Below are 14,957 nucleotides of genomic sequence, written 5' to 3'. Positions count from 1 at the left end.
ACAAACAGTACAGTGATGCCACAGCAAATCATCCTGTCATGAAGCAGATGAAAAACGGAGAAATCAAGACGCTAACAAACAGGGTGGAGCCCAATCCACTCTTCTCGTGCCAAGACAGTGTCAATTAAAGATTGCTTTTCTTGTTCTCCTGACTTCAGAGATCCACCCAGTGTCATAAATTGGTATTGAAGTTGCAGAGTGCCCTATCACTGTACACAACACTCTAAGGTACCACTGTTGTAATCTCAGAAAAGATTGTATTTTTGACTAGCTGTGGAAAAAAAAAAAAAAGAAGATGCATTCTTAATCTGTGAAAGGAGTCTGTATTTATTCCCTAGCATGGTCATAGCAAAAATAAACAAAACTTGGTGCTCTGCTTTTCCACATAAATCTGCGATACTTCAGTTTTTGGAAGTCGAGGACATCACCATAACAACAGGAGGTTATCTCATGGCTGCCAAGTCTTGCTACATTTGATGTTTTTTCTTGATGACATAGACATTGGGTAATATGAATGCAGAAAGGAGAATGACTTGGATTCAAACAAAATCTTCTCAGGAGAAATCTGAAGACATAAATAAAAAGTGAATATTTTTAACATCCATGATTATTTTAGTAGACTGGATCATGATTTTTTTATATATTTTGCATTCTTCTGTCTTGAGACTTCACCCAGCCTGCTTTTATGTTAATTGTTTGAGCCTCCCACTTGTAAGTCTGTTCAACTATCTGGAATTCATCTTATATGTTTAATGTCTCTTATGTCAGCCACTGATTTAGTTGTAAGCCTTAGGCAAGCTGGAGCTGTTCCAGTCTTTGTGAGCAAAGTACTTGCATAAAACCCTCCTTTTTTTGCCTAAAAATTCAAACTTTTGTCAAAGGCTTTAGATTTCTCTCTTGCAAACGAGGAACTTGAGAACTCTTCCAGAGTCAGTACTGCCACACAGAAGAGCTTCTGAATTTTTTTTTCTGAAAACTGATTTTACGGTTTCACTAGAAAATGCTCAGATCCAAAAGATAACTAGTAATGAAAAGTTCTCTATACATCAATCAGGTCACTGGTAGCTGCTGGCTGACTTAAGGTACTAACACTTCTGCAGAGATGGCTAAGGGTGTGATGTTCACGGATTCATTGTCTTAGGACATTTGTGTTATATATATAAAAATTACGTTCAGCCTATGGAAGCCACCCTCCTCCTATTAATTAACACAAGATTTCTGCTATGTGTCCCCCCTCTAAAGTCAGTTGGCATTAGGTGAACTGAAACAACCATTTTTCTTTCTCCATTAACTAAGAGAAGACCTTGGCGATAAATTTATACTGCTAAATAAATAAATAGGACCTGGGTGCAGCTCAAGCACTGACCTCTCCGTAATCGACACTGCTTAATTGTAAATTTACTCTCCAGCTGTATTTGGTCTGCTCCAACTAGCTGTTTCCAGGAGATCCCTAGAGAGTGGGCTAGTCCTAAGCACCAGTTGGCCTTAAGGCCAGAGACTGGACCCAAGCCCACTTAGTTAGCAGCACAGACAAAGTCAAATATTAGCCTTCTGTGCTTTAAATTGGGGCCTTTGTGAATATCATCCCCTTCCACTTCTGTTCTCTTGCTTAGTTAAGGTTCCTGAGCTTTCCTGAAGATAGTGTAAAGAAAAGATGTTTGAAGCTCGACAAAACACTTTAAATGCTTTAATTTTCCTACATACTCATAGTTCAGATTAGGCTGAAGAGTAACAGTGAAGTGCTTCAAGAAAAGCTGAAACAATTGTCCTGGCACTGAGGGTCATGTCACACCTTTTTATATATAGGTTTAATTCTCCAGGGCTGCAATCCCAGCACTTTTCACAGCTACCAACTGAGAAGTAACATGCATACTCCTTTTTTTTAATGTAACTTTTATAAGGCATTGTCGTGGTTTAACCCCAGCCAGCAACGAAGCCCCGCACAGCCGCTCGCTCACTCCCCGCCAGTGGGATGGGGGTAGAATCAGAAGAATAAAAGTGAGAAAACTTGTAGGTTGAGATAAAGGCAGTTTAACAGGTAAAGCAAAAGCCGCGCACGCAAGCAAAGCGAAACAAGGGATTCATTCACTACTTCCCATCGGCAGGCAGGTGTTCAGCCATCTCCAGGAAAGCAGGGCTCCATCACGCCTAACGGTTACTTGGGAAGAGAAAACGCCATCACTCTGAACATCCCCTCTTCCTTCTTCTTCCCCCAGCTTTATATGCTGAGCATGACGTCATATAGTATGGAATGTCCCTTTGGGCAGTTGGGGTCAGCTGTCCCAGCTGTGTCCCCTCCCAACTTCTTGTGCACCCCCAGCCTACTCGCTGGTGGGGTGGGGTGAGAAGCAGAAAAGGCCTTGACTCTGTGTAAGCACTGCTCAGCAATAATGAAAACATCTCTATATTATCGACACTGTTTCCAGCACAAATCCAAAATACAGCCCCATACTGGCTACTATGAAGAAATTAACTCTATCCCAGCCAAAACCAGCACAGCCATTCATTTTTGAAAGTCTGGCTCCCTTGTTGATATATTTAATAGTATAAATACTCAGGCAACCTGGTGGCCCAGGTCTAATGGGATGTCATTTTCAGCTGGTATGAAAAGACATCCAATGGAAAAAACAAAACAAATCCCCAACAAAAGAAATCACAGAAAGTCACTGCTCCTGGTTTTTTGGTTGAAAAAAACCATGGATTCTCTAGTCCTGAGTTCCCTCATGATGAGTCTAGTCTTCATTCCCTAACTGTTGCTGTTCCCCACCCTGTTGCAGCCCTCCTTTTAAAAGGGAAAACTCAGCATATTTCCAACTCGCACAAACATATTTTCCAACAAAACCAACTCCTGTCAGCAGCCAACATTTCTCTTGCTGTTCTGTCCTTAACCCTGCAGCGTTACATCCTGCCCCTGCTGATGGAGATGGCCACAACCATCTTTCTGTCACAGAGCAACCGCTGGCACCCCTCCACGACCTCAGAGATGTTCCCCTACAGAAGCCAGACATAATCCTTTTTATAGACGGGTCCTGTACCCATGGCTCCACAGGGCATCCAGCTGCAGGGTGTGCTGTCCGTGCTTCCACCAATGGTCTAGAAGCTTATTCATTGCCAACCATCTCTTTGGCACAAATTGTAGAATTTCTTGTCCTGACTCATGCCTCTGTACTTGCAGAAGGGCAATCAGCCACTGTTTATACCAGTTCCCCATATGCCTTTGGGGTTGTGAACAACTGAAACACAACTCAGCTTCTTAACATCGTCTGGCACTCCAATTTGAAACAGCTGCTATGTTGAAGCTCTTCTGATAGCTTTACTATTACCCTCTCTTTTAGCAATAGTAAAATGCTAAACTCATGCTTTTCCTTATGATGATATCACAAATAAAATGCCTTAACTGATCAATCAGCAAGGACAGTGGGCCTTTCTGGCTGGTACACTCCTGAACATGATCTCATCAGCCTTTCCACAGAGCAGTCACCGGCTACTTCTCTTTCAGAACTGTCTGTTTTACAGGACCCAGCGCCGGGAGACGAAAACGCTGTCTGGCTGCACCAGGGCTGCTAGTTACACCTCGATTCCTTGCAGCACTCCCCAGATGGCCACCTTGTTGCACCTCAGGTTCTCCTCCCTTACCTTGCTGGTGTGACCCCCCTGGTGGCTTGCACTGGCAAATGGGAGGTGACTGGAGCAGATTGGTTTGCTCCAAATTTCTGTCAGAGCACAACAATACTGCAGCGCTTGTCCGTAACATCAGACAAAGGGTCAAAACCAAAGTTGCAGCACACCCAAAACCATGGTGTTCCTTTGTAAATTTACAAATGGATTTTATACCGATGCCCAAATGCTGTAACTACAAATATATTCTTGTAATCATAATCATGTTCTCAGGACGGGTAGAGGTCTACCCATGTAGACATGCAGATGCTACTACTGTCACCAAGAAACTCTTCAGAGAATGCCTTGCTTTGGAATATCCCTTGTACTACACGGTGACCAGGGGACTCATTTCACAGGATAAGTTGTCAAGGTGGTTGGTAAAGCCCTAGGAATCCAACAGCATTTACACTGTGGAGCTGCTGAAAGGAAGAATTCTGTTTTAAAACTAGCCTGGCCAAAATGTGTGAAGAAACTGGCCTTAAATGGCCAAACAGTCTACCATTGACCCTAATACACATCAAGAGCACCGTGAATAAAAAACATGCACTATCCCTGTATGAAATTGTAATGGGTAAACCCATAGGGTTACTGCATACCCCACATAAGCCACCACATCAATCCATGCTACGGATGACTGATGATGTTATGTTGAATTATTGCGAGGCTCTTAATGAAATGTGTGAGGACTATTCACACACAGGTGAAAGAAGCCCTTCCAGAACCTGCCTCTGAACATGCCACTCTTGGGAACCTGGAGACTTGGGTCTAGACTGAGGTAACACACAGACAACTGAAGATCAACAGAATGGAACCCATAAAGATGTCCTGTCCTCCAAGAGTTGAAAGTCTCTGTATCATCACCTAAACTATTAAAATAACTTTCTTCAGTCGGCCTACCATTATGCTAAAGACTTAGAAGTTTCAAAATGTTGGGTGTGTTCCCAGATCTCTCATCACTCTAGTGAAGGTGTCACTGTGCTTCCTATAGCATGTAATTCGTCAGTAAAAAGACGAATCCCCAGAGGGCAGAAATTCCTTGTCCAAGATCATCCCCACCAACAATACACGGGAACTGATCCAAGTTGATCCAATACAGGTGTGCATGAAGCTCCAACTCCTACCCACCACCTGGGATTAGTTGCCCATGGGAACACTTGTTACTTGAAAGCAAATGCAACATGCTACATGGGACAGAGTAATTGTACCAAAACTATTAATTGTCAGAATGATACTAGACATTTATTTGATAACTCACAAAACTGTGAGTTGACATCATCTTCTATATATACTTCCTTGGGAGCCTATTTCATTCGTGGTATATTAGCATACCTGTGGCTCCCACGGGACAGGTTTGGATCACGGTCTGTCAGGTGTATATAACCCCAGCTGTTGAACATTTGTCGTCTTTCCCCTCTGAATATTCCTAGAAAAGGCAAGCTATCTCAGGGCCTGAAAAATTTGGGACTATTATGCTTCCCTTGTATGAGGTAGCAAGAACCATTAAAAAAATTGTTTATTAGCGATTATTTAAAGCAAATTAGTAATAACACTACAGATTCTTCTTACCAAATAACGACTGAAATGACCACTATCCGTACAGTCCCCCTTCAAAACAGGTTAACACTTGACTTTATGCTGGCTCATAACGGTAAAATATCCACCTTAATTGGAAAATAATGTTTTGTCTTTACCCTAGACAATTCTGAAACCATTCGTGATTTGAGTGAACACATTAAAAAAGACTCAGCCAAAGGAAAACAACCCAGTAACTGGAACCCTTTCTTAAATACGTTATCACAGAGGTGCTACCAACATCGCTCAGCTTTGGCCAGCGGTGGGTCTGTCTTGGAGCCGGCTGGAACTGGCTCTGTCTGACATGGGGGCAGCTTCTGGTATCTTCTCACAGAAGCCACCCCTGCAGCCCCCCCGCTACCAAAACCTTGCCACGTAACCCAATACAATGCAGCACCAGTGAAACTGGTTTACTCAGAAAGCATTTTGTCGAAATACACAAGTGGGTAATACATTCTGCAGTATTTGTACTTGAGAAATTACTATTTAAGTAATATGCAGAATTCACGTAATGTGAAATGACAAGTCATTTATTTCCTAGCTAACAAAATGCAGTCTCAGTCATCCAGAAATACAGTTCTGAAGGGCAGGTTAAGATGAAGAAAACTTTCTTTCCTGGTCAAAAGGGAGGAGTTATTACTCTTATCCCCTGTGTCTCCAACAGCTCAAATCTTCACTTGTGACCAATACAAATAAACAAGCACCCTCTTGTAACCCTTCATGTCCTCCATCCAAAAAGATGTTTAATAAAGGCTCCTTTTATTGTTGCAACAACTAACTTGTGACTTGTGTCCAAGACCAATTTCATTATCCTTTGCTCTGAGTATATGCTGTAGGAAATACAACTTTAAAAATGTTTATATTGAGGAATTTTAAGAACTGGGAAAAACTGCAGGACTTAATAGGATATTGCTTCTATATGTTTCTAAGGTGTTTTTAACAAAAAGAAAGATATTGTACCTTGATATAGATGAAAATGCTATAGTACAGTTTCGCCCACCTCATCAGAAAAAAAAAAAAGTCTTGTGAAGTAACGTGAGGTTTTTTTCACGTCCTTCTCCTTCCAACAATCTGTGTGCAAGCCAACCCATGGCAGTATTTACCTGTGTCCTGGTTTTGGCTGGGATAGAGTTAATTTTCTTCCTAGTAGCTGGTACAGTGCTGTGTTTTCGATTTACTATGATAATAATGTTGATAACACACCGATGTTTCAGTTGTTGCTAAGCAGTGCTTACACTAGTCAAGGACTTTTCAGCTTCCCATGCCCTGCCAGCGAGAAGCTGGGAGGGGGCACAGCCAGGACAGCTGACCCAAACTGGCCAAAGGGACATTCCATACCATGTGACGTCATGCTCAGTATATAAACTGGGGGGAGTTGTCCAGGGTGCGGTGACCGCTGCTCGGGGACTGACTGGGCATCAGTTGGCGGGTGGTGAGCAATTGCATCATGCATCACTTATTTTGTATAGTCTTTTACCATTATTATTATTTTCCCTTCCTTTTCTGTCCTATTAAACTGTTCCTATCGCAACCCACGAATTTTACTTTTTTTTTTCCCCCCGATTTTCTCCCCCATCCCACTGGATGGGCAGGGAGTGAGCGAACAGCTGTGTGGTGTTTAGCTGCCTGCCGGCTTAAAACACAACAACTTGTCAAATAGAAAAGGTACAATTGCTTATATTGTTTTAAATCATGCTAATTTGAGCCCCTAGTTTCAGATTTTCTGTTTTAAGGAATATTTGAAGTATTTAAAAAGCATTTAGGAAAAACACGAAAATACCAAAATAATGGAAATTGTTGCACTTAATCATCTACATATGTACCTTCATACTTATTAAAGGGTAAAAAATGACCACAGACATTTCATCTGTTAAATGTCTCTAACATTAAATTGGCTGTAGCATCCACATACTATAAATAACGACTCTCTTAATCTTTCATCTGAAGAGGAATTAAACTCCCAGATATTTTTGATTAGTAAAATACGTGCGTATGGTGGAATGGGAAATGAAAGGAAAACACTAAAAGATCTTTCTAGTTCTTTATTTTGATCAGCCATGTACACAATTTGAAGAATTAAGGAACACCAATCATCCCATCAAAGGGCAAAAAAAGCATTACACACTCACCAGAGTCTTTGGGGTTAACCTTGGGCTAGATGTACATGTACAATACAAGTACAAGCTTCAAGTACAATTTGTTGCGGGACAACCAGGGGATCAGGCCCAGCCAACACGGATTCATGAGAGGCAGGTCCTGCTTGACCAACCTGATCTCCTTCTATGACCAGGTGACCCACCTAGTGGATGAGGGAAAGGCTGTGGATGTGGTCTACCTGGACTTCAGTAAGGCCTTTGACACCGTCTCCCACAGCATTCTGCTAGAGAAGCTGGCGGCTCACGGCTTAGACAGGTGTACTCTGCGCTGGGTCAAAAACTGGCTGGACGGCCGGGCCCAGAGCGTTGTGGTGAATGGAGTTACATCCAGTTGGTGGCTGGTCACGAGCGGTGTTCCCCAGGGCTCAGTACTGGGGCCGGTCTTGTTCAATATCTTTATCAATGATCTGGATGAGGGGATTGAGTGCACCCTCAGTAACTTCGCAGACAACACCAAGTTGGGCGGGAGTGTTGATCTGCTCGAGGGTAGGAAGGCTCTGCAGAGGGACCTGGACAGGCTGGATCGATGGGCCCAGGCCAACTGTATGAGGTTCAACAAGGCCAAGTGCCGGGTCCTGCCCTTCGGCCACAACAACCCCATGCAGCGCTACAGGCTTGGGGAAGAGTGGCTGGAAAGCTGCCTGGCGGAAAAGGACCTGGGGGTGTTGGTTGACAGCCGGCTGAACATGAGCCGGCACTGTGCCCAGGCGGCCAAGAAGGCCAATGGCATCCTGGCCTGTCTCAGAAATAGTGTGGCCAGCAGGAGTAGGGAAGTGATTGTGCCCCTCCACTCGGCACTGGTGAGACCGCACAGACTCGAATACTGTGTTCAGTTTTGGGCCCCTCACTACAAGAAGGACGTTGAGGTGCTGGAGCGTGTCCAGAGAAGGGCAACGAAGCTGGTGAGGGGTCTGGAGAACAAGTCCTATGAGGAGCGGCTGAGGGAACTGGGACTGTTTAGCCTGCAGAAAAGGAGGCTGAGGGGAGACCTCGTTGCTCTCTACAACTACCTGAAAGGAGGTTGTAGCGAGGTGGGTGTCGGTCTCTTCTCCCAAGTAACAAGCGATAGGACGAGAGGAAATGGCCTCAAGTTGCGGCAGGGGAGGTTTAGATTGGACGTGAGGAAAAATTTCTTTACTGAAAGAGTGGTTAAACATTGGAAGAGGCTGCCCAGGGAAGTGGTTGAGTCCCCGTCCCTGGAGGTATTTAAAAGACGTGTAGATGCGGCACTTAGGGACATGGTTTAGTGGGCATGGTGGTGTTGGGTTGACGGTTGGACTCGATGATCTTAGAGGTCTTTTCCAACCTTAATGATTCTATGATTCTATGAATACAAACTCAACAGAAAAAGCCTACAGTCTTCTTTGCCTTAAAGAAGGCACGAGTTGTATGGTTCAGTTTCTGACCTTACTTGCTTACTTCTCCTCAACATGCCTTTCATTTCTATGAGTCCTTACAGAGAGGCCTTTGTAGAGTCTCAAGTACCAACACAGGATCCTCAGTTGTAAATCTCAGGATAAAGGAAAGGGTGCCAACATTCCCTAGAGGAAACTGCCATTCTTTTTAGCACCATCTAACATGGAAGTTAACTGCTACTTGAATAAGTGTGTTCCATCTGAAGTTATCTGTAGTGATTATTTTATGTCCCTAAAAATAAAGCCTCTTCCGAAAAAAAAAAAGCTTTTTGTATGCACTTTGGGAAAGACTGAACTCACAGAACCAGCTCTTCCATCAGACACTATTATTACCTGAGGTGAAAACCTAAAATCACATTTTAACATCTTCCAGATTTTAAAGAAGACTTCATTAGTAACTGATGGATATTGAATAATTAAACAGTCATAAAAAGGAGATTTTTCTCATCGCTGTATGAATGTCAGAGCACATCAATGTGACTGATTCATATTTTAGCATTAACTCAGCATAAATACCAAAGTAAAGATTACAGATACTTTTTGATTTGAAAAGCTTTTCTAAATTGTCTTCTGCAAAATATCTCATTTTAATATCGTATCTCATATAAATATCTCATATTTTTATCTTGTATTTTTAACTCATCCAAGGGAAGATTCTTTAAGGCATTTAATATAATTTGCTCGGATATATCTCTTGGTGAAATATTACTTGATTTTAAGCTTCTGATGAGGCAAGTATTTCGCTCTATCACTGTGCAGCTGTGCCTTCTGTTTGAATGTGATTCTTCATTCTTTTTCTCAATCTTACTCTCTCCTCTAATTTTTACTTCTTTTTACTTTCACAAGTCTCTTGAAGGCATTAACTGTGTTCAGTAAGAACTTGTTTACACTTAATGTTTATTTTGAAGTTGGATTTTCTTTCTTGGATATAAACCTCTTTCTTCTTAGGAAGATTTCACACATTTCTGTTAATAAAAAAAAAAAAAAAGAAAAAACCCAGAAGAAATGAGTTAGGAAAAAGTGATGTGAAATTGTGTAACTTGCATAGTGTCAAATTATGGATTAACTGAACATAATTCTCAGAAAGTCAAATACAATCTATACAGTGTTCAACTATTTCTGTAGAAATCGTAACATTTGACCCCCCCGAACCTATGAAGAAGCATTTCACAGTCATATACTTTGTCCTCACCATTTCCACAAATTCAATTTTTAGCCACTTCATGTTTTCTTGATTAGGAAAAAAACCCCAAATCCTCATTATTTAGAGTCCATTGCATTTAAAATTATAATTGTTTGAATACCAAGAAAACAAACAAACAAACAAACAAAAGGCACTGAAGTCTCTTAGTTCCAGAAAGGCTTGTTATAGAATCATATAAAAGTCATTACAGTTCAACCCATCGGAAGTTTGGGTGGGAAAAAAAAGTAAGTATGAATAAGCACTAACTAGTCGCACATGCATACACTGGGCATGTAGTTTATGTGTCCAGCTGTGCTGGGTTGACCCTTGCCAGCAGCTAAGCACCCACACAGCCGCTCGCTCACTGACTTCCCTCCACCAGCGGGATGGGGGGGTTAATACGAAGAACAAAATCGAGAAAACTCATGGATTGAGATAAAAAACAGGTTAATAGGTGAGGTAAAGAATAAAAAAACAAACATCGCAAAGGGAATCACTTGCCACCGCCCACAAGCAGCCTGATGCCCAGCCAGTCTTTGAGCAATGGTCAGCTTCGAAGACAACTCCCCCACCATCCTTCTTCTTCCTCTACTGTTTTTTATTGCTGAGCACGAGGTTACATGGTGTGGAATATCCCTTTGGCCGGTTTGGGTCAGCTGTCCTGGCTGTGTTCCCCCCCATCTCCTGCCCACCGCCAGCCTACTTGTGGGGGCATGGGCAGAGTGGAAAAAAGAGCGAGCCTCGAGGCTGTGCAGGCAGGGTTCAGCAACAGCCGAAACACTGGTGTGTTAGCTACACTGTTTTAGCCACAAACCCAAAACACAGCACCATATGGGCTGCAATGAAGAAACTCCATCCCAGCCAGACCAAGCACACCAATACAAGTTTCAGTTGAATATAAAGTGAATTAAGCTTAAACTTGGCTAGATTAAGTCTTGTGTTGGTGTCGTGGTTTAACCCCAGTTGGCAACCAAGCACCACACAGCCGCTCGCTCACCCTCCCCACCATGGTGGGATGGGGGAGAGAATCGGGAGAGCAAAAGTAAGAAAACTCATGGGCCAAGATAGGAACAGTTTAATAATTGAAATAAAATAAAGTAGTAATAGCAGTAATAATAAAAAAATTGTAATGAAAACAAGAGAGAGAAAGAGAGGAACAAAACCCAGGAAAAATAAGTGATGCAACTGCTCACCACCCGCCGACCGATGCCCAGCCAGTCCCCGGGCAGCGGCCCCCCCAGCCAGCTTTCCCCCAGTTTATGTACTGAGCATGACGTCACATGGTATGGAATGTCCCTTTGGCCAGTTGGGTCAGCTGTCCTGGCTGTGCCCCCTCCCAGCTTCTCGCTGGCAGGGCATGGGAAGCTGAAAAGTCCTTGACTAGCGTAAGCACTGCTTAGCAACAACTGAAACATCGGTGTGTTATCAACATTATTATCATAGTAAATCGAAAACACAGCACTGTACCAGCTACTAGGAAGAAAATTAACTCTGTCCCAGCCAAAACCAGGACAGTTGGTATCAGACAATTGTAATTGACACTTACAAGGTAGGGAGGGAAAAATAATCATATAATTAGCCTCAGTCAAACATTATAGTACCAAAAGATACCAAAACTCTTCTATATTCTGAAATATGGCTCAGACCTTAAAGCTCAGATTGTGCTTCTGAAAAACAAGATTCCACTTTACTTGTAATAATTTAATTTAATTTATGTGGTAAACATGTTACTAATTTTCTGCCTTAAACTTTGAAAATTTGATTTTTTTAATGCTTTGTGGACCAGAAATGAGGTCACTTAAAGCAAAAATGTCATTGAGACCACTAACTGCAGTATTGTTTTTCAGCTCTGGATAAAGAGCTTGAGACACATATCATGAGAAAATGAGAATATGGTATTTTTTTATATCAGGGATATTTAAAACTTTAACAGAAATACTACTGCTAGGATTAGGATAGCTGCACAAGTGGTCATAGTTCACATTTGTAAAATATACAAATGAGTCTTAGTTGCATTAAAGCTGTGTAACTATCCCGGGACCTTTGCTATTTACGTTTAAATATAGAACTTGTTACCAACTGCAGAAGCTGAGTCACAGGAAGAGATCGTGAAGGTATCTTTTAATTCCTTGAGTCTTAGCTGCTTATGTACACAAATTTCAGTAATTCAAGTACATCTTCACAAACATGCTCTTTCTCCAGTGCTTTTTTGCCCATGTCTAGAGATGCAGGTAATTGTCAGAGAACGTGATAAAGAATAAATCAAACTCTGTGCTCCAGTATTAAGACATATGCTTTCCTATATTTTACATTATTCCATTTGTACTCTACTGAAAACATATTCAGTATTTAACACAAAAATCTGTTCTCCAGCAGCAATATCATCTCTTTCAAAGGCATGAAGTCAAATGCAGCTAAGATAAAATTTCTTTATTTTTGATTTTGTCTTAAATTTACACATTGCAATGAAACCTCACAAAAAAGTCTTCATCTATAACCCATGCCATAAGCAAGGAAGTTTCTTAACGTTTTCTCTTTGAATGGCAGCTCCCTTGCAGTTTTCAAAAGTTTATGGCCTCTTGTTCAAATGTGTAGGTACCAAACCCATCAGCTCAACATATTCTTTTTACACATGCCATTTTATTCCCTTTACAGAAGAGAATTTAACACTATCAATTTCCCTGTTTATTAACAGTGATGAATACAGTTGATGAATCTGCTCCTTCCTGAAAATTCAGACATAAAATTACTTGCCTGAGATGAGAGAAAAAAGCAGGCAGTATCAGATGACTGAAATAAAAGAAGGGACATACGATACCATAGGATATGTAAAACCACTGGAAGATTCTCAGGATCTTCTTTTTCAGATGGTTAAGTACCTCAGCTAGACATTTGTAATACAGATGATATAGCATTGTTGAATAAATTCAGCACACTTGTTGGATGAACTGTAGGTGGACAGTAACAATCAATAGAGTGGGAATACCCAAATCAGGTTAATTTCCCACAAAGCTGCTGCTTCTTTGCCAATACCTTACAGTTCTATAAACATTTTCCTTCCCACTCTAAAAGATGCTGATACTAATTTTCTACTGGTGTGTGAAAACACTTAGAAATAAAGGTAACTGTACAAAGGAAACTGGAACCAGATATATGCAAAGCTCGGATGCTCAAGTAAGCAAACGTCTGCTGGGAGGGAAATTTCTGCAGCTTAGATGTAGTGATATGGAAACTTCTTTGTTACTACAGCGGATCAGATTTCAGACACAGACATAGGCACCTAGCACTGTTTAAGAAACCTGCCTGACCTCCAGCCGCTACTTCAGAAAGTTTTCAGTAAGTCCTGTGTCGTATCTGCCAGCCCTTTGTGGATGTTTTTAGTACTGTGGGATATGTAAAATAGTATAAGCCACCAACGAAGCATGATTTCTAGAGGTAAGATCTATTTGAATAGAACTAACACAAATAACACACTACTGTAGTATGATGGATACCTGGGGAAAAAAAAAAAGCAAACTTTTAACTTGCTTCATTTTACATTTACAAGGAAGTAAATATCTTAATAGAATCCACACTGTTTTAAACAGAAGAACTTGGAGAAATTTAGGACATGATATACACATTCCATTACTCTTGAGTTTTGTATGAAGTCAAGTCATTGGAACAGTATCTATTCTAAGTCATGTAGTTTGTCCAGTTAGGTCAAAACATTAAGATGCAAAGTGTTTTGAGCGAAGAAAAGTAAATTTGTTTGTCACAACATTTTGGACTTTACAAAGCATATGCGTTATCCACTCTCCTATTCTTGTTGGATCTAAAGAAAATCTAGAGAGAAAGGCAAAGAAGAAAATAAATAGTGACACGATACTAAATTTTTGGTACTTGTGCTTTTGTACCACATTATTCACTGAAAAAAACCCCTTCATAATTCACCCTCAGGAAAAGCACAAAAAGGCAGCAGCTTTTCTCCAAGTTTGAGAACCATAGCAAGTCTGGAAAGACATTTAGCATGCATGATCATTGCGAAGAAATTCTCAGGGACTGTGCTAGAAGTTTTAAAAGTCAAGTTTTGTGAGTTTTCCAGGAGACACCAATTTGACTTAGAAAGGCTTTATTTAAAATAAGGTTTCTCCTTCTGCCAAAGCAAGCCATCACTGCTCGCCTGACAACTCCCTAGTAGGAAGCTGTCCCTGAAACAGACAATGAGGTAGCACCAGAATACTCAAAGAAGTGAAATGAAAACAAATGATTTAAGCAGTTTATGTAATTGCTTTACCCCCTCCGACGCTCAATTTTCACTCCTGTCACAGGAGCCATTAGGGCCAATCGGAACTTCAAAGCACTTACAGGTCGGGAGAGCTTCCCAGAAACCTCCCTCTTAAAAATTTCAACAGCCGCTTAGGTGCTGGGAGAGAGCTGGTGGGTTAGCGATGCCTACCAGGGTGCTGTGCACTGCCAGGACACCCGCCGCTTTTCCTTCTTTAGAAACCCGTGCACCGTTTGGGGGGCGGCAGGGCATGGGCCTCACCAACGGAGAAAAGGTCTGCGGCTCGGGGGAACAAGCACCCACGAGTGCCCAGGAGGACCCGTGCCCCAGAAGCGCCGTGGCTGGCGCTGCCGCCCCGGACAGTGCTAAGGGAAGTTGCCATTGACACTCTTGTGGTAGAGAGCAGCGCAGCCCGCCGCCATGGAGCCGGTCGGCATCGCTTCACCACCCTCCTTCTCCAGACAGCTCGTTTACCCTTCAGCAAGATGGTGGCCTTCCCCCTCGCCTCCTTTACCAACATGGCGGGTCGAACCCCCATTGGCGTCCGTCCCCCGCCACCGCCCCGCTATAGGCTGAGCCACTGGCTTTCCCCGCCCCCTGCCTTACACGGTCTTGCCCCCGACTGGGAACTACATTACCCAGGATACCCCGCGCCCCCCTTACGTAGCGCATCTCCCTTCCCTCCCGGGCAAGGTGGGGGGAAC

At 42.3% G+C, this 14,957-nt stretch overlaps 1 long non-coding RNA gene across 1 annotated transcript; it reads right to left on the bottom strand.

The window, feature by feature from the left end:
• Positions 1–9,685: 9,685 nt before the first annotated feature.
• Positions 9,686–14,719, bottom strand: LOC143157859 (uncharacterized). The gene is made up of 2 exons (XR_012994861.1): positions 14,425–14,719; positions 9,686–9,768 (listed from the first exon to the last, which is right to left on the bottom strand). It is a non-coding gene; the product is annotated as an uncharacterized LOC143157859 (long non-coding RNA).
• Positions 14,720–14,957: the final 238 nt, after the last annotated feature.

The sequence above is a fragment of the Aptenodytes patagonicus genome, chromosome 1 (genome assembly GCF_965638725.1).
Source record: "Aptenodytes patagonicus chromosome 1, bAptPat1.pri.cur, whole genome shotgun sequence".
Taxonomy (NCBI): Eukaryota; Metazoa; Chordata; class Aves; order Sphenisciformes; family Spheniscidae; genus Aptenodytes; species Aptenodytes patagonicus.
This window is presented reverse-complemented; position numbering and strand designations above follow the sequence as displayed.